This window comes from Cuculus canorus, chromosome 1 (genome assembly GCF_017976375.1).
Source record: "Cuculus canorus isolate bCucCan1 chromosome 1, bCucCan1.pri, whole genome shotgun sequence".
NCBI classification, from domain to species: Eukaryota; Metazoa; Chordata; class Aves; order Cuculiformes; family Cuculidae; genus Cuculus; species Cuculus canorus.
Genome location: NC_071401.1, coordinates 143,689,390 through 143,711,680, shown reverse-complemented (window position 1 = coordinate 143,711,680; position 22,291 = coordinate 143,689,390). Strand labels below are relative to the sequence as shown.

General features: G+C 48.1%; 1 protein-coding gene and 1 long non-coding RNA gene across 3 annotated transcripts in view; both read right to left on the bottom strand.

Annotated features, from left to right (window-relative positions):
- LOC104056358 (sodium- and chloride-dependent GABA transporter 1) overlaps window positions 1–1,299 on the bottom strand; it is a 37,905-nt gene extending 36,606 nt beyond the window's left edge. For both annotated transcript variants that reach the window (XM_009557609.2, XM_054062352.1), the window contains exon 1: window positions 1,127–1,299. The gene's annotated coding sequence lies outside the window, so the exon portion shown is untranslated. The remainder of the gene's footprint in view (window positions 1–1,126) is intronic.
- Window positions 1,300–12,700: 11,401 nt separating this feature from the next.
- On the bottom strand, window positions 12,701–18,479 carry LOC128851687 (uncharacterized). Its single transcript, XR_008449105.1, has 3 exons — window positions 17,461–18,479; window positions 16,795–16,954; window positions 12,701–14,890 (listed from the first exon to the last, which is right to left on the bottom strand). It is a non-coding gene; the product is annotated as an uncharacterized LOC128851687 (long non-coding RNA).
- Between the last annotated feature and the right edge of the window lie 3,812 nt (window positions 18,480–22,291).

Sequence of the window (22,291 nt, the reverse complement as noted above, 5' to 3'; positions counted from 1 at the left end):
GAGAAGGGATGGGGTGGGCTTCACCTGCAGAGCAAGGCACCTGCTTCAAGGTCAGAGTTCCTTGGAGATAAATAGTGAGGAAGGGCACAGACACTGCCTGAAACACCCCACCAGTTTTACAGGAAGAGAAGTTCAGCACCACTGCCAGAGACTGGCAGAGTTTGCAGGACCTCTGCTGAGTGCCTGAAATGCTCTGTTTCAGGCTGATTCTTAGGACTGCAGCACACAAATCTGGAAAGGACAGGCCCAGTTACAGCAGAGGCAGCTGTACCAATTCCCCTCCTGTGGATGCTACATAGCCCATCCCCAGAGCCCTCCTCACTGGAGACCCCTGCCCAGGGTTTCACCTAAGTGTTGTTACAGTGTCTTTACTGAGCTATCATTTCAGCTCACCCTCCAGCCCAAAGGCACTGTGAGACACGTTCTGCTTTTCAGGTCCCCAATACTGTTTCTAGTTGCTCCTCTGGGACCACCATCCTCCTCTTTGCCCTGCCTAGCCACACTGGTTCCCTGGATGGGAGAAGGAGGCTCATGCCCTGCTTTTCCACTGCAGCAGAAACACCCTCCCTGGCCCTTTGTGCTTGGCATGAGGGGTGTTTGAAGTGGAGGCTGGTTGCTGCAGCTGACCATTAACAGAAAGGAGAATCCAGCTGGCTCTGTGTGCTGGTGACAGCTGAGGACACTGCCTTCCCAGCAACCGACACCTTTTTGACCAAGGGGACTTTGCAATGGCAATGGCAACTGGCAGAAGAAATTTAGGTGTAGCAGTGGCGCAGCTGACGATAAAACACAGACAATATCTGCTCCTGCTTTGGCAGCATGTCCACTTCACACTGCCCCAGCTGAGGGCCAGGCAGACAGGTCTGCCCCAATTTGCTCACTTCTTCAGCACATTTTGGGAGCAGAAACTATCCTTCATGCTGCTTTGCCCTTGGGGTGATGAGCCCCTCAGCCCCACATTCAACCCAGTGTGGACAGAGGAAAGCTCAGTGCCTGCAGTGGCCCTTCCCTGAAGATGCTGATGCAGGCAGGTGGTTCTACCAGCACCACTGCAATACTCACTTCTTCAACCCCAATGCCCATGTCCCCAGTACCAGACACCACTGTCCCAATAGAATGCACCTACCTCCCAGTGCTTGTTGATTGCAGGTCCTTGGGGTACACAGCGCAGCTCACAGAGATGCCAGCCCAGAAATGCACATACTGACCTGCTCCTATACACAGAGGGGAACTATGAGCCCCTCCTGCCGCAGGGCCCCTCTGCCCCTGCTTCACCCCATACAGCTCCTCATTGCCTGTATCGACGAGCTCTTAATGAGCTTTGAGCTCATGTCCAGTCAAATCAACACCCCGCATGTCGCTGGGGTGGAGTAGGGAGGTACCCAGAGCCACTGGAAAAACACACATTGCTGGGAGAGAAGGGGCTCCAAGGGCATGGGCAGGAGTGCAGACAAAGGGCCTGGCACCAAAAAATGGAGGAGGCAGCAGGCAAGCAGGTTGCATGGGCTTGGTTGAATCCATATTGCTGCAGCTATTCCTGCAAGCATGTCTGCAGCAGTATGTGAGAGGCCTTGCTAAAGGTGCTCTGCACAACCCTTGCCCTCTATGTTTGCAGATGGACGGTGGTCTTCGTCTCTGCTGTGAGCAGGGCTGGCTGCAGCTGCATAGAGGATGCAAAGGTAAATCCAGGAGGATTTGAGAGCTGCGTCGGAGGATCGTGCACAGGTTGGAGACACCGTGGGAAAAAAAAAAAAAGTCATCCTCTCTGAGCTGGAGCAAATGTTGTGAGTGGGAATTCCTTCTGAAAATGAGCTGTGAGGTCTAATAGAGCACCCTGATCCCTCTCCCTACCAGTAAGCCTGTGTCCCTCGTGCCATTCTATGAGTTTGAGTACCTCTTATTTAGCAGCTAGTAAAGTTAAAAGAGAGGGCAACTACCTCTGTGTCAGAAGTCCTTCCTATATACTCTGGTCTTGGGTTAAAAGCAGCCCTTGAAAACGTTGAACTGCCCTCACTCCCTAGAAAACCCATCCTGCATTTATGCAAGTGAGCACAGCCAGCACTGGCCAGACCTGCAAGGGCAGGGACGACATACTGCAGAACAGGGAAATAATTATTGCCTATCACACCATGGAGTTCTGCTGGAATTGCTGCCAGCTGAGTCCCATAGGAGTGAGATCAAGTCCCTGTCTGGTGAGCCAGAGCTTACAGCGTTGCGCAGAGCTTCTTCACAGCTCTTGGTAAAAGCAAGACTCTTAGAGGTGCACTTCTCATGTCTGCTGTGAAATGCTCAGATACAGCCCTGGATGTGCTGCACCATTTAGGAGGCCCAGGTCTCCATCGTCTATGTGGCTTGCTTTGCAGCTGCCATTGGACCCAAGCTGGATAAGGGCTTTGTGAAAGCAATGCCATGCTACCAGACCAGATTTGCTTCAGCCAAACAAACCAAATTAGAGCAGGTACCTGCAAGATGGTAGTTTTCATGGAGAGACAGCAGCAAAGGCCCTGGAATCCTTTTGTCAAAAGGAATGAAAGAGATACAGAGATATCCTAACTCACATCTTCCTGAGCACATGATGCCTGGCATTAGCCTGTCCATCATTGTTCCCTCTTGGTCTTCAATCTTCTTCTAGACCCATTGCTGATGTGACACCTCCTAAAATAAAAAGACAGAGACAATAGAGATTTGATTGCAGGGCAGGCGGCAGGTCTCAGGCCTGAGGGAACCAGCCTGCTATACGAATTTTCATAGCTCCCCACACTATCCTGGCTGAGAAACACCTGAGAATCACAGTGGGTCCACTGGAAACACGAGATGCCATAGACAAAGACATTCACCCCTTTCACTGGAAGCACAGTAAACCATGTCCCCACCTCATGCACTCCTGGCTTTCAGAAAAACAGTCCAGAAAGCAGCCATCTCCACTGAAGGGATGAAAACCGAATTTTAAAGCAACAAATGTTTCCTGTACAATATTTGTTGTGCGAGTCAGAACTAGAAGCAGACAACAAGTATCGAAGGCATTGGGGAGCAAGAATTTTCCTCAGCATCAGTCTGAGCAACCCCTTCCTTTCCCAGAAGAAAGGAAAGTTTGACCAAGAAGAGAGGACTTGGCTAGAACTAGACATGGACTGGTAAGCCCAAATGACTTTGGGAACATACAGAATCACAGAATCACAGAATCACAAGGTTGGAAAGGACCCATTGGATCATCGAGTCCAACCATTCCTAACACTCCCTAAACCATGTCCCTAAGTACTTCATCCACCCGTTCCTTAAACACCTCCAGGGAAGGCGACTCGACCACCTCCCTGGGCAGCCTGTTCCAGTACCCAATGACTCTTACTGTGAAGAATTTTTTTCTGATATCCAACCTGAACCTCCCCTGACGGAGCTTCAGGCCATTCCCTCTAGTCCTGTCCCCTGTCACTTGGGAGAAGAGGCCAGCTCCCTCCTCTTCACAACCTCCTTTCAGGTAGTTGTAGAGAGTAATAAGGTCTCCCCTCAGCCTCCTCTTCTCAAGGCTAAAGGCCAAACCTTTAGCCTTAGGAAAGAAGCAGAATTTGTTTGGAAGGCTGGGATTTGGAGCTGCATTCTTGGTTGTTGTCCATAAACATTCATGAGACTAAATTTTGATTCATCAGTGTGTTCCCAGAATACGGGAGCTTGGCAGATACTCAGACAAATACTCACTGGCTTGAGTATTTGCATTTAAAGCATTTGGGCTGCCACCTCCAAAGCTTTTGGTGGCTTGGGAGGTATCCAGTAAAAAAGCCCAACCCCACCATATAATTTGGGTGAGTAAACACAAGTGCAAAGAGCGTTTTCTGAATAACAGCTATTGGATGCAATAATGGCAGTAAAACCAGCCAAATAATCAGGCTAGCCATCTCTTTGTTTAAAATTCATTTGCAAAAATCATTAGCACAATCATTGTAAAATAAGCAGAAGTATAATCACTCAAGGATCATTTGTGAAGAGGAATAGGGCTGCACTCACTGGAAAGAGCTGCTACTAGCTGTGACGCTGCCCACCTCTGATTAAGCCCACCAAGTCTATCACCTCCAAAGGGAAGCAAAACCGTCAGGTCTGGCAGAGATTGCTTTTTTGAGCCCACAGCCTTCTCCTCCACAACCTCAGCAATCCTGCCAACATGTGTTGGGGGCCAACCTGGCTTGCCTCCCTCCATGAGCAGGCCAAAAGCTCAGGTCTGATCTGATTCCTGCACCCAAGCCATCCTTCCATAAAAGGTGGACATCAGGGTATAGACAGGGAAAATGTCTAAGACCAGGGCAGGTAATGCAGGACAATTCCTGGGCTCAACTCCCCCAGGTTCCACCCACAGGTGCTACACAGGACTCCCAACCCAGATGGCCTGTTGAAAACTCCCCTGGTGGGATTAAGGGTGGCTTTGTCATCAGGGCCTGGGCTCTTAATACTGCCAGAACCTGGATTCCTCCTGATCTTGGACACCTTGTGCAACTGCTCCCAGTCAAAGTGGGATGAGCCATTCCTACAGCATAGGGAGAAGTTGTGCCCCACAGATTTGTAGTTCTCCACAGGCTATCAGCCATGCTCTAAGGGCACACAGATTCTTTGAACTATCCTTCCCCTGGAAACCTGTCAAATACTTTCCACAGCTAGCTGTGACCTCATGAGGAGTCCATGCTGAAGCTGTCTCCTAGCAGGACCTGTGGATTCATGGAGAGTGAAGAGCTCAGGGTGGAGCAGGTTTTGTGGCAGGACCTGTGACCCCATGGGGGACCCACACTGGAGCAGCCTGTTCCTGAAGGACTGCATCCATGGAAGAGATCCATGCTGGAGCAGCTTGCGATGTACTGGAGCCTGTTGGAAGGACTTACACTGGAGAAGTTCCTGGAGGAGTTTCTCCTCTGAAAGGGACCCTACACTGGAGCAGAGGAAGAGTGTGAGGAGTCCTCCTCAGGGCGTGGGGGAACCACTGCACCACTGGGGTGGGGGGAGGTAGAGAGTTGGGAGTGAAGTTGAGCGTGGGAAAAAGGAAGGGATGGGGGGAAGATGTTTTAAGATTCAGATTTTATTTCTCATTATCCTACTCTGATATGGTTGGTATTTAATTAATTTTCTCCAAGTTGAGCCTGTTTTGCCCATGACAGTGATTGGTGAGCGCTGACTCCCTGCCCTTGTTTTGACCAATAAGCCTTTCATTATATTTTCTCTACCCTGTCTAGGTGAAAGGGGAGTGATAGAGTGGCTTTGGTGGGCATCTGACATCCAGATAGTCAACCTGGCACACCTTCACCTACTGATCTTAAATCTACATTTATGCCACTTGTCCCTGCAGCTGCTAGGAACCCTTGGGAGCAATTTCATCTGGAGATTACTTGTTACAAAGACTGGGCATCTTAAATCACTTCCACTGCCAGCAGCACAAACAAAGCAGAACATGGTAGAGGAACAAAAAAACATAAATAAATACAGTAAGAACAAAACAGAAAATAGGTACAAGAAAAGAAAAGGAATTTCCACCCTGAGGGAGATTTAAGGTGACCTGCAAAAGAAAAATAGATTGGGTTGGAGCACTTTCTTCAGGGCTCACCTATTCATTTTTTCCTCTGCAACTCTGTAGGGGCAGGGAGAACTAGTGAGATAATGTCACTGGAGATACTGGCAGTAAGACTTTATCAGCTGTGAAACAGCCAGCTTCTGTTAAACTCAGTGCTTTTTTTGTTGTTTGTCCTGTGCACTTCACCTTAACCCATATGATTGAGTAACACCTAGGAGAAAAGCTTCCTCTGCTAAAGATTTATCAGCACTGAGCTTCTGGTCATCAAGTGAGACCTGAAGTACCAAGAGTCCTCCACCACAAAATGAAGAAGATCAATCTGACAAATCCTGAGATGTGTTATGGGAGGAAGGGGGATACTAGGTAGAAGAGAAATAAAAGGCTACTAAAATAAAATCAATGCATTCAAAGAGGTCACAATGGCATTTTCCCTCTTCTTTCTTTCACTGAAAGCCTTCACCTTCAGGTTGTTTGGATAAAGTACTTCTAGGTATATGACCAAATTTTCCATTTGATTGAAATAAATAGGACTGATATATGGAAGTTTCTAAGAGGAAAGAAACACACTCCTTCACAAGGGGTAGCATGCCTGTGGCATTTGTTAACAGCTAAAGCACAGTGAAAGCTCAGGCCTCTGCACCATCACAAAGTCTCCTTCCTCAGCAACAGCTGGCGGTGGTGCTGGAGGATCGCCCATACCTGCGGGTAGTCCAGTCTATTTGTCTGATCATGCAAATAGCTACAGCACCTCACTGTGACACAGGTTCAGTTTCCTGATGGGAAAAGCCAGATTTGAGTTGCCCTTCCAAAGTGCAAAATTTAGTTACCAGCGCCTACCTCCCTGAAGCTGCAAGAAAGCTCTCGAGCTGATTGCTGATTAGCATTGGAAAGTGTACAACACCTGTCTTTAGGCATTCAGGTTTCTCCAGAGATGCTCCAAAGGCCAGAGTCCCCAGACTGCAAGCGTGCCTGAGGTCCAGGTGACACAGGGATGCTAGTGTTCCCAGAGGGCCCCAGAGGGTTCAGGAGGCCACATACCACTGGTCTCCATGGTGATATCTGGTCTCTGAGCATGGCAGAGTCTCCTCTCGTCCCCATCCACCCAGCTATCTCCCCTGCCTCAGGGGTGTCTGAGTGAAACTGGGTGTCCAGTGTCCCCGTGATGTGCACCTTCTGGCCAGCACACCAAGGGACATGAAGCCCTGGGAATCAGAAGCAAAAGCTGTCACTGATACCATTCATGGGACCTCTGCAGGGAGAAAGACTTACAAAAGGACTTGTGTAACAGCAGGGTTACAGTACCCACCTGCTGCAGGGAGCTTTCTTAGGTCTTGTCTACACATAAGCAGCGAATATTGCCTATCTAAATCAAAATTAGTTAGGCTAGATTAAACCAGAGCAGGCTACTTTGCAAGCATAATAGTTCCAGTTTAAAAACCATTTGGGTGATAGTTGGACATAGTCACACTGATGAAAGTGTGTCTGTTTCTGCAGGTCTTTCTGATAAATGTAGTTAAAAGACCTGAGCATCATTCTGTCAGTGAAATTGCTCTCACAAGGGACTCTGATGATTTAGCTCTATTGCTTCTAATCCATCCAAAGCAGCGTGAAAAGTAATGCTGTGTTCAGCTTAGCTCAGATTTGATCCTGATGGACTTAATATAAATTAAAATTAGCATGAATGGAACATAAATAGAAGTGTCCTCACATACTTGGAAGATTTAACTGAAATCACATACTGTGTTAAACCAACCTAACTTTAAAGTAAATGTGCCCTTAGGTCTAGTTACATCATTGGTAAAACTCTGCCAGGAGAGCATGTGATTTTTTTTTCCCTCTTTATTAACAAGCTTATGCCGATAAAAAAGTTCTGAGGTAGATGCTTTAAATCAGCATAAGTACAGTTATACTGATAGAGCTTATGCCACTTCCACGTACAACTGTACAGCAATGCTCTCCTACAGGGAGATGAAGCCTTATTGTGTGGTTGTGTTTGACCTGAAAACCACAGGGGTGTGGGGAAAAATGTGATAGTTATGGAAGAAAAAGAGGATACATTTGGGTATGAGATGTAAGCCAGGGCAAGTTAACAACAGGGACAGTATAACCACTGCCCACCACAGATGCTCCATCATGATAAATACAGCGGTCCTGGGAACCAGAGGAGGAGGAAGAGTTAAGGCCCAGCTCCTCTGTGAAGTGCCATGCAGGTGCAATCTCATTTATCACTATGTAGGAAGGGAGAGTGCCTGCATCACGGTGGAAAATGTCTCCAGCCTGCAGCCTTGCTGCTTCTTGTCCATGTGATGCACACAACTGAAACAAGCCCTTGTTTGCAGCAATTGTGTTTCAGCCTGGGGCAGATTTGCTTCTATTGATAGAATCAGACGTTGGGAAATTGCTTTGCTGTCGTTCAATGTGCTGTACGTCAGCCAGTCCAAGGGAGTTTGGCTAGAACAAGGTTTCTCTGATGCCTCTGCCCGGGGTCAGTAAAACACTCTTCCCTTCCTTCCAGAGAGCGAAGAAATTTTGGGAAGTTTTACCAAGATTACAAATTACATCTACTTATAGTCAAAATTCATAGCCTCACAAGCTCGAAACGCCAGCAGCAATCTATTTAGTTTCTGCTATTTGTCACAATATCGACGTCAGGGGTGCAATTAAGACAAAAAAAATACCAAGGTCTAAGTATCTCTCAGATGCCCCGACACATACACACACATGTGGAGATGCACAACATCTCCGATCGGTATCTCTAACTTTCTGAAAGGGACCTACTCCCTTTTGCCTTTCTCTTCTTCACATGAAGCCTCGCAGGAGACCTATGACCGAAGAGCAAAGGTTTTGCTGCTGCCTCCTCTGACTGCACACTTGCTTGCATGTGATAGCTGCTTGGAGAGATGTCCCCCTGGAAGTAACCTGACAGTCCAGCACCCTCTGCCCTAATAAAGCCCAACTCCAACTTCCCGGAGAGTGGGGAAGCAGGAAAGTGAGACTGAACTCAAGCACACCTAAATGCAAAGAAAATGCCAAGGCTGTCTGAACTGCAGAAGAGGGATAAGGGTCATATTGCAAATTACATTATATAAAATTGTAGGCACCAAATAACTTCTAAAAGTGGGATCTTTTAACTGCTGGCTAGGGTTGGTAACTCATTGAAAAGGTAACTATTTTTTTTTTTAAAAAAAAAAAAAGAAGAAAGGAAATTCTTTCATAGCATTTTCCCATCTTGTCACTATGAAATCAATATATTCTCAAAGAGTTCAAATACCCTCCACCCACAGACTCAAAAAAAACCTAACTATGCCTGACCAGGACTGTTTATCCATGTGGAGACATGCTTCCACATTTGAGAGGGAGGCTTACAGTGCACTACACTGTGATGGCCCCTCTCCAGAATGTAAGAAAGTGACAGATAGCTTTTTTCTTTGGAGGTGGGTTTAGTCTGTGAGGAAAAGAGCTCATTCCATCTCCTCTTGAAATACAAAGTTGAGAAAGGCACCAGATTGCCTGTAATCACTCATCCCTCTCCAGAGACCACTAAATAAAGCATATTTTGGAAAAGTCTAGTGCCTTCTGGCAAATGACAAACCAGAGTGAGCATGTCTCTGGTCCAGAACAGCCATCCTAGGCAGCCAGTGGGCCAGTGGAGTAAAGCTCCCTGTCCTGGCTGTATCCCAGGCTGGGCAGGAAACTATTGTACAGCCTGTAAAAGAATAGGAGAAATAAAAAAAACAAACAAGGGAATGTTTCACAGCATGGTCTTGGCATATCACCAAAAGCAAGACAGGACAGAGTTGCCCATGACTAGATTTGCACAGCCATTAAAAGCCTTTGTCCCCAGGAATCCCTTTCCTTTCTGCACAGCTTTCCAACCAGGCTTGGCAAACCAGAACATACAGCTCCGAAAATACACGTCCTCCTTTGCAGAGACAGTCATGGGTCAGGGATTCAAACCAAAGCCAGGATCGAGTTCTAAGAGTAGTCGAGGGGGCAGGACTTATTCCAAGTTTCAAAACAAAACAAAGCAAAGCAAACTCCCCACTATCCCCTAAGTGCTGTTCGACATATTTCTTCTCTTCCCTTGGCCCCAGCAAGAGATTCAGGAATTAAGTCTTTGACTCTGATGCCACAGCCTTTCTGTGACATCCTGCAGGGGAAACTGCATGGCAGCATATACACATCTACTGAGTCTCTTGGGTCTTAAATTTAAATCCTTACTTTTTGAAAACTTATTTTATCTTATCTTCTTACCTTTGTGCCCTGTTCAAACTCTGCTTGTCTAATTAATAAGAAGTGACTGTACGTAGGCACATGTGACATGACAAAGCAAAGGACAGCAAGATGACCTGGTGCTCTCTATAGTCTTCTGACTGAAGACCTCTTCCCTGCTCCTTGTTTGCTGTGTGCACAAACCACTTGGCTACTGCCTCTTATTTCTACCTGGTCAAGGCCCACCCCCCTTCAAGACTAGGAAAGCACCTCACCAAACCCCTTCTGCCACACAACAGGGAAGCAAAAACTCAGTAAAGTCCCCAAATAAGCACAAATCACACAGTCACTGCAGAGCACCCATAACTCACACAATGCAAACATGACCCAAGATCAAAGAAAGCACTCTTCCCTCCTCTCCTAGGGATTCTTACATACTAAAATGTCCTGTTTCCTCCAACTCAGCCCATACTGCCATTTGTCATGTCCTGTCAAGGTGCAGTGCATGCATAGGATCAAGGGATAATCAAGAGCTTTGCTCAGGACAGAGCTGTGGCTCCAGTACTTGGTAGCTAATAAAGGTAAAAAAATCTATGCTGGGGCTATCACAGACATAGCTCCTCTCGACCCAAAAGCTGAGGGCCGGAGGAAGGGCACAGCACCATCTCTATCTTGTAGGGAGGTGCAGCAGGTTACTGTTCTTTCCCTGAGAGTTACCATGGTCATCTGAGGCAGGGCAAGATTTGACCAAGACAAGTATAGGACCTCTGGGCAAGGATATCTGAATTTCAGGGACGTACTGAAAATATAGGTGATGTCGTTCTCTCCTCACAACAAGAAACAACGTGCTGTGAATTATTCACACTCATAGAATGACTTCTTAGATCATCTACTCATCTCTCGAGTGCTGTAACTAATGGTCTGAACCATTCTGACAACTCTTCTCATACATAAGGATGAAAAGGTCTTACAGGAAGTAGCCTACTGCCTCCTTAAGACATAGCATGCATGCTGCCTTTCTATGATAACTAATTCCAAAGTTGTCTTGTATCTTCAAAACGGGACATTTGCTTGTAGCCACACTTGTATATTCCTAGAAGTAATTCTTGTACTCTTAAAATGTGAGACCTTTCAGAGTCCAGAAGAAATCAGAAAAGAGGGGTTTATGATCGACACAAAAACACTGGGCAGAATGTTACCCTTCTTCCAAACACCGGGGACTTCTCCTGACTGCCGTGACTTTTCAAATATGCTAGAGGGTGGCTGGGCCACCAAATAAGGCAGTTGCCTAAGGACTCTGGGACACATCTCGTCACGTCCCATAGACTTAGATATGTTCAGGTTCCTCAGGTGGTCATGAACCTGAGCCTCCCCCACAGTGGGAGGGCCTATAGCCCACTGGTCCCCTTCTTGTTGTCCATTGACCCAGGAGGGGGGAGGCTGGTCGTTGGTGAAGACTGACGCAAAAGTTTGTTGAGTTCCTCAGCCTTCTCTTTGTCTCTTGCTACAAGGTCACTATTTTCATTCATCGGTTGAGGTATGCTTTCTTTAACCTTCCTTTTCGGGTTGACATTTCTTTTATCTTTTTTTTCCTCCAATTTGTCTTGGTACACATTTTGTGCTGTTGCTTCCCTCTCCTTTTTTTTTCCGTTTCTTACTGTTGTAGAAAGAAGGCGTGGAGTTGTAAAACTTGGAAAGAAGGTAACAGAGACTGGAGATAGAGAAGAAATCTTGGTTTGATTTTTTATTTTTCAAATTATTTTTCTGGTTGTCCTCAATGTAAAAAATAAAAATGGGGGAAGAAGAGGTCTTTTAATGCAAAAACAATTCTGAAAACCCAAAAGCAGTAATTAGCTTCTTTACAGATGTCAGTCCTTTCTTCTGTACACCAGGAGGCACATCCTGGTATGGGCACCCTGTACCTTCCTTGGACTTCACCTTCAAATGCATCACGTCTTGGAATGTTATTAACAATTCCAGCAGGAGAAAGAATATCTCTTCTCCCTCCTCTCTGTGCTATTTACACTCTGAGGGTGTGCACTAAGGTGGCAGTTTCCCACCAGGCTCAGAAGTCACCCCAAGTGCCCGCTTCCAGGAGCTGAAGGAGACCTGTCGGATTTCTTGTACGCACACAGCAATGCCTGAGTAGCAGTAGTGTGACAACTAAGAGATATGGCTCCAAACTCTTCTGATCCGTGCATTCCTGGTTCTATTTTTCCCTGGGAAGTCCAAAGGCCCTGGCTACAACGCAGGTATATCATGATCAAATATAGGTTGGAGTAGCGGAAGCCTGGCTGCTACTTGCATGTCTATCAAGGCAGGAGAAATAAATTCTCCTCAAAGGCTCCTCACTGCTGCTACTGGTGCTGCTGCTGGTGCCGTGGAGGGCACCAGGGGACTGAGCTCAGGATCAGCCAAGTGTAGAGCTCCCTGTGCAACTTAAGGATGGTGCCATGCTGCCCCTGCTGCTCTTTGTGGGGAAGTTTCAGGGCTCCAGGAGCTCTGCCATAGAATCATAGGATGGTTTGGGTCACAAGGGGCTTTAAGATCATCTAGTTCCAACCAAAGGGATTGTGCTTTTCACATCGCCAGGGACAGTGGCTGTGGCTGGCCGGACACACTCTTGCCATGGGACTCCGGTGCCTAGGACAGGACCGAGAACGTGTCACAAAAGGCTGTCCCCAGGAGTGCCAGCTGGCAGTGCTGCCACTGCAGTACGTCTTCGTGCCAGCGGTGAGTAGGGCAGGTGCAATCAAGGCTGGGCTGGACCAGAGCCGAGGGCAAAGCACCGGTGGCTCAGGGGGCTCCTAAGGTCAGGTGGAGGATGCAGCCGCTGTGGGGAACACCGTGCGCAGGGCAGGCACCCTCCTCAACGCTGGCTGCAAACAAGGCCAGGAGGATGCAGGGATGTGCCCCCATCCTCACTGCACTCATAAACCTTCCCCTTAATGCCTCCCAGCTCCCTCACCCCCTCCACAACCAAGCCCTGGGCCCCTGCATCTCCTGCCCCTCCCAGCCCTGCTGAGCTCCTTCTCTCCCTTCTCCTCCAGGCCATGGGTATGGGCATTACCCACATCCTGACCGTCCTGAGCCTTGTGCAGTGCACAGCGAAGGTGGAGGAATGGAGCAATGTAGCTACTACGCAAGATGTCCTGAAGCAGCGTGAGGAAGAGCAGCTTGAGGAGATGACTTGGCTAATGGAGGAAATGGAGAAGATGAGTCAGGAGCCTCATGGGCTCAGCCAGGAAAACATGCTCCTTGCTGCCTTCCGCAACTGGTGGTTTTGGGTATTGGCTGATACCCTTCTGATGCTCTTTGGGCTCTATTGGCTGCGCAGGCAGCAGAGTGCTGACTCCAACAGCGGCAGCCAAAAAAGAACCTCAAGCAGTGTGCACGAGGAGGGAGAGGAGAAGCAGGATTTCTGACAAGACAAGCCAGATGTCTCTCTGGGTTAGGTGGTTACCTCCACTGCATTGGCCAATCCCTTCCCAAGAACAACTTTCTGACTGAGCTGCTTCCAGGCACGGCACCAAGCCAGCGCCTATGAAGCCCTCAGCACCCACAAGCTCAACATCATTGACCGCCTGCTTCTGTCCCTCAGACTCTCCGCTGGAATGCTGTTCCATCAGAGCCGGGCACTGTGGGGAAGACGCCAGCAACACTGTCCTGCGCCTGGGTGGAGCGCTTGCCAGAGAACGTGGTCTGCTTCCTCCTCCACCCCGTTGTGAACTGCAGAGAAGCCGGGCCCCTGCTTATCCACTGCACCTGCTCACAGTTGTGATGCTCCTCCTGTGAGGAGGCGCAGGAAGAGTTTACCCTCTAAGAACGTAGAAATAGATTTGTTTGAAAAAAATCCTGTGTCTCTGTCAGTGTGTGGTTGGACAACACTTTGTTGGGGAATGCTACCCCTTTTCTCCATCTCCCCTCTGTAACAGGGACAAATTTACTCTCAAATTTACCTGGGCAGTGTTTACACTTAGACAGTTAGCATCTCCTCATCTTCTCTCTTGGTGGTCTCAACATCCCTTCCTTCCTGCCTCCTTTCCCATGCCCTGGACCACCTCCCTTCTTGCTTCAAAAGATGCTGCTGAAATCAGCTGCTTCATCACTGGCTCTCCCTTTCTCTGGCCGCCTGGCACCTGGCTAAGATCAACTATCACATGTGGTAACCCTTCTGTCATCAGGGAAAGACCGCACAAGGTACACACACGAGAAATCTAGGCTGTGGGGACCATCTTCTTCTTCCTGGGGGATAGGTTCCTCCTGCAGCGCTTCATATTGATTTCTGAGGGCTATCTGGGGGTTAGTTGTCCGGGTGGGGGGAGCAGGTTTCCTGCGCCGGACAGGAACTTGCTGCCATCCCCCATCTCTTGTTCTCCCTGCCTCACAGATTGTAGGATCGAGCTGCTCCGCTGCACTGGCTCCAGCAGCCTGCTGGGTTTGTGTGAGGGCACTGCTCCAAAGATCTATGTCCCTCTCACATTCCCTGATAGTCCTTAATCTGTTCACCTCCTCCCTCAGCTCTGCCACCATGTGAAGGAGTTCTCCGACTCGCGCACAGCTCCCACAAGTGTAGCCGGTACCAGAGGCACAGGCTGGTGTGGGAGGGGGGCACTGCCTACAGCCCAGGGTCTGCGTAGCTGCATGGACCCACTGAGGCTCTGTCTGGGTGGCAACATCCATCCTGTTCGCTGCTGCTCCCAGAACAGTTTTAATTTTCTGCCTGGTAGCCACCATGGTCCGCTGCCCCGTCTGATCCACCACCAGCCTCTCCCTGAGCCCTTCCTGCTCGCCCTGTCCGCTTGAACTGCCGCTCAAACTGCCCCTTTGTAATAACGTGCCCCGCACCTCTTTGCCTCGCTCCTCTTTGCATCGCTCCTCTTCGCCGCACTCCCAGTCGCCGTGCTCCCAAGAGACCATTATTTTGATCCTTAATAGTCCGTATTACAGGGCCACTGATTATTATCACAGTCACCACAATTATGCAACACCCAGGGATCACAATTCCCACAATTACAGCTTTCTTCATTCATTCCTGTGCAGGATCTTCTTGTGTAGGCCGTTGATCACGTTCTGATGACGTCTGTAGGTAGGGTCGAATACTTTTTGCTGGTAACCACCTAGGACCACCTTCTGTGGAAACACACATATATCCTCGACCATTAAATATTACAGCAACAGGTCCTTTCCATATTCCCGTTACTGGATCTCTATACAATACTCGAAAGCTGGGGATAATTGTCTTTTCATTCAACCTTATACTTTGATGATGTATTATCACCGGTGGCTCTTCTCTATCACTCATTAAACACAAATAGTTTAATGTGAACAAAACCTTATTCAATCTCATTTGCACACCCATTTCAGTGTCTTTTTGTCTTTGTAAATAATCTTTCAACACTTGATGAGTTCGCTCCACTAAAGCCTGCCCAGTGGGAGAGTGTGGTATTCCTGTAATATGTTGGACTCCCCACTTGGACAAAAAGACCCTCGTCTTTTGACTAGTATAGGCAGGCCCATTATCCGTTTTTATGGTCTCAGGCACCCCCATTACAGCAAAGCAGGACAACAGGTGTTTACACACGTGTTGTGCTTTCTCACCAGGTAATGCGGTTGCCCATACAAATTTTGAAAAGGTATCGATTGTCATGTGAACATATTTTAGTCTTCCAAATTCCCCAATGTGAGTGACATCCGCTTGCCAAAGCTCTAAGGACTTTAGTCCTTTAGGGTTAACTCCGATCCCTATTCCTGGACCATGATTTCCACATCTTGGACAGGCTTGTACAATACTACGGGCTTCATTCTCTGTTAAGCCATACTGTCGTTTTAATCCTTTGGCATTCTGGTGAAATTGGTCGTGACTGTCTTGCTACACAAAATTTATCCGTAGGGGGCATATGCTGAGCTGGACTAACGAAGCTATCTGCTATCTGATTACCCCTTCCTAGTCCCACATCAAGTTGATGACTTCACACATGAATAACACAACAAGGCTATGTGCGTTGTTGAAGCGTGGAGCGTAATTGCACAAACAATGCTCCTAATCTTGGGTTAGTTGTCTGTCTTAAAAGAGCATCCTCTAATCTTGGGACTACTCCTGCTACACACAATGAGTCCGTTACAACATTAAGAGGGGTGGTTAGCCAATTCAACAGGGCCCAACCAACAGAAGTTAATTCTAAGGTCTGTAAAGAATCTTGGGGCTGTCCCTCCAAAATATGCTTGTGCCATTCAGCACGTTTGTGCCATACACAAACAGCACGATGCAGTCCTTTTCCGGCGTCAGTATATACAGTAAGGCCACCCACCAGTGGTTGCATACTGACTTTCGTTCTCTCCAGCCACTGATTTTGTGACAATATCTGCCACTTTTTTCCCTTGCGGCTGCTGCAAATGTATTTGTCCTTCAAATCCTAATAGGGATTCCTGAAGTGGTATTACATTTCGTAACCACCACTCTAGGTCTACAGCATTAACTGGAATGCTAATGTCTGCAGGTTCTTGACCGATGATCTCAATAATTCGAGATCTGCCTTTTCGTACTAACTCTGCCACAGCTTCGGGTCTGGTTTGAATGCTCGTTTTTGGCTGCACACCCAGAAACACCCATTCCAATACCCAAAATGATTCAGCTTTATCAGTTCTCTTACTACTGGCAATGGCAGGGTCATCCAGGTCTCCGTTCTTCCCAGATTCCCCTCTTTTGTTTTGCCATTGACAGATGACTGCATATGGGGATTCGCTATTGTTACAAACCAAGAGCGATATCGGTAAATTCAGTATCTTCCAAGATGACCAAGATATTTTGTAAGCGACAACTGATTTTTTGTAAAAGAGTCCTTTGATCTGCGGTAAGCTCAATTTTGGAGGCTGTGTTGGCATTGTGCAACAACACAGTCAAGGGAACAATATCAGAGTTGGAACTGTCCACACAACGGTGGACCCACTGAATATTCCCTAACAACGTTTGAACATCTTTAACAACACGTAAACTGGCCGTCAGTACGATTTTCAAATACTTCCACAGAGCTGACCTTTGTACTTTTTCAGGTGCAACAACAAGTCCTTTATCTCTCAGCATATCTCTCAATGTCTGCAGTGCCAGTTCATCAAACGGTTCTTATAAGGGACACTGGAATGCAGAGTGTTCTTCATAAATTGTTACTCCCCTAGAGAGAGGTAAGGACTGCCAAGCTGAAACAAAACAAAAAACCTTCACATATCAGGAGTAAGGGCGGGGAGGAATGGGGGGGGGGGGGGGGGGGGGGGCGGGAAACCTCACACACAGCCACAGGGCTGGGGTTTTTTCCATTTTCTTTTTCTATTGTCTACATTCTTTTTGTATTTTTTTTTTTTTCAGTTTGAAATTGTGTCCTCTGCAGCCTTTCACTTCAAAGGTCCCAGGTAAATCTACCTGTTTGCCGGCTTAGTGGACGTTTGAGATTGAAAGGTCTCAGAGTTGCATTTTTAAGATTAATCGAAACAAACAGAGGCTCAAGCTCCTATAACCAAAACCCAATTTGCAAATCTTACAAACGTTTAAAGCGCTTTAAACACACACACGCATACACACACAGAACCACTCTTTTGAGAGCTGGCTTAATATACCTATACAATACTGTTTACGACCAGTCAATAAGAAGAGCACGATGGTATGAATATTTAAACTATACATGGTACCGAACACATACAACACTTACAATATGCACTTATATTATAAGATAAGGTTTGTATCAATTGTTTAACAGGTAACAGTCCTTGGTTGCTACAGCATTTTCGTAGCATTTTCTTCCTCCTCTGATTCCTCGCTAGCCCGACGGCTCGGGCCGCCCCGCACTTTATCAGCGCAGCCGGCTACTGTGGGCACTTCCGGTTCCTGTGTCAGTGCACTTCCGCCCTCTGATGGGTGCCTCCGGCGCACTGGGGCTGTCTATGTCCTCAGACGCATTCCCCCTTTTTACAGCCGGATTTAAGAGCTCGCAGGCGCTGGTACAAACTTTCCCAGTCATTCCTTTCATTGGGCAATTCTGGCTCACCCCAAAGAAAGCGCTCATACGACTCGTCGTGATAGGATGAGTTTCAGCCGGGGGATTGGGGCAGGCTATGGCGCACACAGCGAAAGCGGCAACTTTTGACTCGGCCTTCAGCGCTTGTAAAGTATTAACAACAGTTCGCCAAGTTTCCCCACAGCCCCCAAGAGGCTCTTTGCCCTTTTTCGTGATCGTGCAGTCCCTCCGAACAGCTTTAACTTCCTTTTCATCCTTGTCTGTTCCTGATATAGTCTTTTGCCACAACGTTTCTCCATAATCTCACCACTCCGTAACAAAAAACATCATGTGCAGATCAGTAAAGTGTCCCCATTTTCTACCTAAATGTAGAAGTTCTATCAGCAGTTTTGCGGGCAGTTCATGCCCTCTCTTAGAGAGGATTCCCACAAGTAGCGTGGCCGCAGCTTCTGTTTCCATAATTATCCCTAAGGGGCGAGTAGCGACCTCACACCACCTGTCTACCTTGACTATGCACAGGCAGCGCTTCCCTTAGCCCCAGTTTCCCACTCCCCTCCTCTAGCTGCTTACCGCAGTCTCGGAGAAGTTAAAGGTGTCCTGTGACCATCCTCTGCTACCAGATGTCGGAGTGGGAGGCGGACCCGGAGTAACGATGGAGTCTCAATATGAGTACGATCGTTCTCATTTATTCATGCACCTTACACTTCTTATATACTTATCCCAATACTGCACGCGCTAACAAAACAAATCCTAATTGGTTATGTCCCGCTGTTCACGCGCCTTATGCTGTCACGCAACTGGCCAGACACTCTTGAGCACGCAAAAGGGGCAGATACAAAGTTCTCATCACAACTCTTTGGGACTTTCCCGCGCTGGATTCCACATTCTTGTATTCTACTCCCTTTTATCTCATCTCAAAGTCAGGCCTAGCTACAGACAGCAAAGCCTGGATTGTTCACTGCTATTAAATCATGAGCCATTCTTCCACAGGTTGACATTTGCAGTGGTTACCTCCACTGCATTGGCCAATCCCTTCCCAAGAACAACTTTCTGACTGAGCTGCTTCCAGGCACAGCACCAAGCCAGTGCCTATGACGCCCTCAGCTCCCACAAGCTCAACATCATTGACCGCCTGCTTCTGTCCCTCAGACTCTCCGCTGGAATGCTGTTCCATCAGAGCCGGGCACTGTGGGGAAGACGCCAGCAACACCATCCTGCGCCTGGGTGGAGCGCTTGCCAGAGAACATGGTCTGCTTCCTCCTCCACCCTGTTGTGAACTGCAGAGAAGCCGGGCCCCTGCTTGTCCACTGCACCTGCTCACAGTTGTGATGCTCCTCCTGTGAGGAGGCGCAGGAAGAGTTTACCCTCTAAGAACGTAGAAATGGATTTGTTTGAAAAAAATCCTGTGTCTCTGTCTGTGTGTGGTTGGACAACACTTTGTTGGGGAATGCTACCCCTTTTCTCCATCTCCCCTCTGTAACAGGGACAAATTTACTCTCAAATTTACCTGGGCAGTGTTTACACTTAGACAGTTAGCATCTCCTCATCTTCCCTCTTGGTGGTCTCAACATCCCTTCCTTCCTGCCTCCTTTCCCATGCCCTGGACCACCTCCCTTCTTGCTTCAAAAGATGCTGCTGAAATCAGCTGCTTCATCCATGGCTCTCCCTTTCTCTGGCCGCCTGGCACCTGGCTAAGATCAACTATCACATGTGGTAACCCTTCTGTCATCAGGGAAAGACCGCACAAGGTACACACACGAGAAATCCTACTAGGAACCAGTATATATAATCCCCTGGGCAAGGAGATCTGAATTTCAGGGACGTACTGAAAACCTAGGGGATGTCTTTCTCTCCTCAAAACAAGAAATAACGTGCTGTGAATTATTCACACTCATAGAATGACTTCTTAGATCATCTACTCATCTCTCGAGGGCTGTAACTAATGGTCTGAACCATTCTGACAACTCTTCTCATACATAAGGATGAAAAGGTCTTACAGGAAGTAGCCTACTGCCTCCTTAAGACATAGCATGCATGCTGCCTTTCTATGATAACTTATTCCAAAGTTGTCTTGTATCTTCAAAACGGGACATTTGCTTGTAGCCACACTTGTATATTCCTAGAAGTAATTCTTGTACTCTTAAAATGTGAGACCTTTCAGAGTCCAGAAGAAATCAGAAAAGAGGGGTTTATGATCAACTCAAAAACACTGGGCAGAATGTTACCCTTCTTCCAAACACCGGGGACTTCTCCTGACTGCCGTGATTTTTCAAATATGCTAGAGGGTGGCTGGGCCACCAAATAAGGCAGTTGCCTAAGGACTCTGGGACACATCTCGTCACGTCCCATAGACTTAGATATGTTCAGGTTCCTCAGGTGGTCACGAACCTGAGCCTCCCCCACAGTGGGAGGGCCTATAGCCCACTGGTCCCCTTCTTGTTGTCCATTGACCCAGGAGGGGGGAGGCTGGTCGTTGGTGAAGACTGACGCAAAAGTTTGTTGAGTTCCTCAGCCTTCTCTTTGTCTCTTGCTACAAGGTCACTATTTTCATTCATCGGTTGAGGTATGCTTTCTTTAACCTTCCTTTTCGGGTTGACATTTCTTTTATCTTTTTTTCCTCCAATTTGTCTTGGTACACATTTTGTGCTGTTGCTTCCCTCTCCTTTCTTTTGCCGTTTCTTACTGTTGTAGAAAGGAGGCGTGGAGTTGTAAAACTTGGAAGGAAGGTAACAGAGACTGGAGATAGAGAAGAACTTGTGGTTTGATTTTTTATTTTTTTAATTATTTTCCTGGTTGTCCTCAATGTAAAAAAAAAAAAAAAATGGGGGAAGAAGAGGTCTTTTAATGCAAAAACAATTCTGAAAACCCAAAAGCAGTAATTAGCTTCTTTACAGATGTCAGTCCTTTCTTCTGTACACCAGGAGGCACATCCTGGTATGGGCACCCTGTACCTTCCTTGGACTTCACCTTCAAATGCATCACGTCTTGGAATGTTATTAACAATTCCAGCAGGAAAAAGAATATCTCTTCTCCCTCCTCTCTGTGCTATTTACACTCTGAGAGTGTGCACGAAGGGGGCAGTTTCCCACCAGGCTCAGAAGTCACCCCAAGTGCCCGCTTCCAGGGGCTGAAGGAGACCTGTCGGATTTCTTGTACGCACACAGCAATGCCTGAGTAGCAGTAGTGTGACAACTAAGAGATATGGCTCCAAACTCTTCTGATCCGTGCATTCCTGGTTATATTTTTCCCTGGAAAGTCCAAAGGCCCTGGCTACAACGCAGGTATATCATGATCAAATATAGGTTCGAGTAGCGGAAACCTGGCTGCTACTTGCATGTCTATCAAGGCAGGAGAAATAAATTCTCCTCAAAGGCTCCTCACTGCTGCTACTGGTGCTGCTGCTGGTGCTGTGGAGGGCACCAGGGGACTGAGCTCAGGATCAGCCAAGTGTAGAGCTCCCTGTGCACGTTAAGGATGGTGCCATGCTGCCCCTGCTGCTCTTTGTGGGGAAGTTTCAGGGCTCCAGGAGCTCTGCCATAGAATCATAGGATGGTTTGGGTCACAAGGGGCTTTAAGATCATCTAGTTCCAACCAAAGGGATTGTGCTTTTCACATCGCCAGGGACAGTGGCTGTGGCTGGCCGGACACACTCTTGCCATGGGGCTCTGGTGCCTAGGACAGGACCGAGAACGTGTCACAAAAGGCTGTCCCCAGGAGTGCCAGCTGGCAGTGCTGCCACTGCAGTACGCCTTCGTGCCAGCGGTGAGTAGGGCAGGTGCAATCAAGGCTGGGCTGGACCAGAGCCGAGGGCAAAGCACCGGTGGCTCAGGGGGCTCCTAAGGTCAGGTGGAGGATGCAGCCGCTGTGGGGAACACCGTGCGCAGGGCAGGCACCCCCCTCAGCGCTGGCTGCAAACAAGGCCAGGAGGATGCAGGGATGTGCCCCCATCCTCACTGCACTCATAAACCTTCCCCTTAATGCCTCCCAGCTCCCTCACCCCCTCCACAACCAAGCCCTGGGCCCCTGCATCTCCTGCCCCTCCCAGCCCTGCTGAGCTCCTTCTCTCCCTTCTCCTCCAGGCCATGGGTATGGGCATTACCCACATCCTGACCGTCCTGAGCCTTGTGCAGTGCACAGTGAAGGTGGAGGAATGGAGCAATGTAGCTACTACGCAAGATGTCCTGAAGCAGCGTGAGGAAGAGCAGCTTGAGGAGATGACTTGGCTAATGGAGGAGATGGAGAAGATGAGTCAGGAGCCTCATGGGCTCAGCCAGGAAAACATGCTCCTTGCTGCCTTCCGCAACTGGTGGTTTTGGGTATTGGCTGATACCCTTCTGATGCTCTTTGGGCTCTATTGGCTGCGCAGGCAGCAGAGTGCTGACTCCAACAGCGGCAGCCAAAAAAGAACCTCAAGCAGTGTGCACGAGGAGGGAGAGGAGAAGCAGGATTTCTGACAAGACAAGCCAGATGTCTCTCTGGGTTAGGTGGTTCCCTCCACTGCATTGGCCAATCCCTTCCCAAGAAC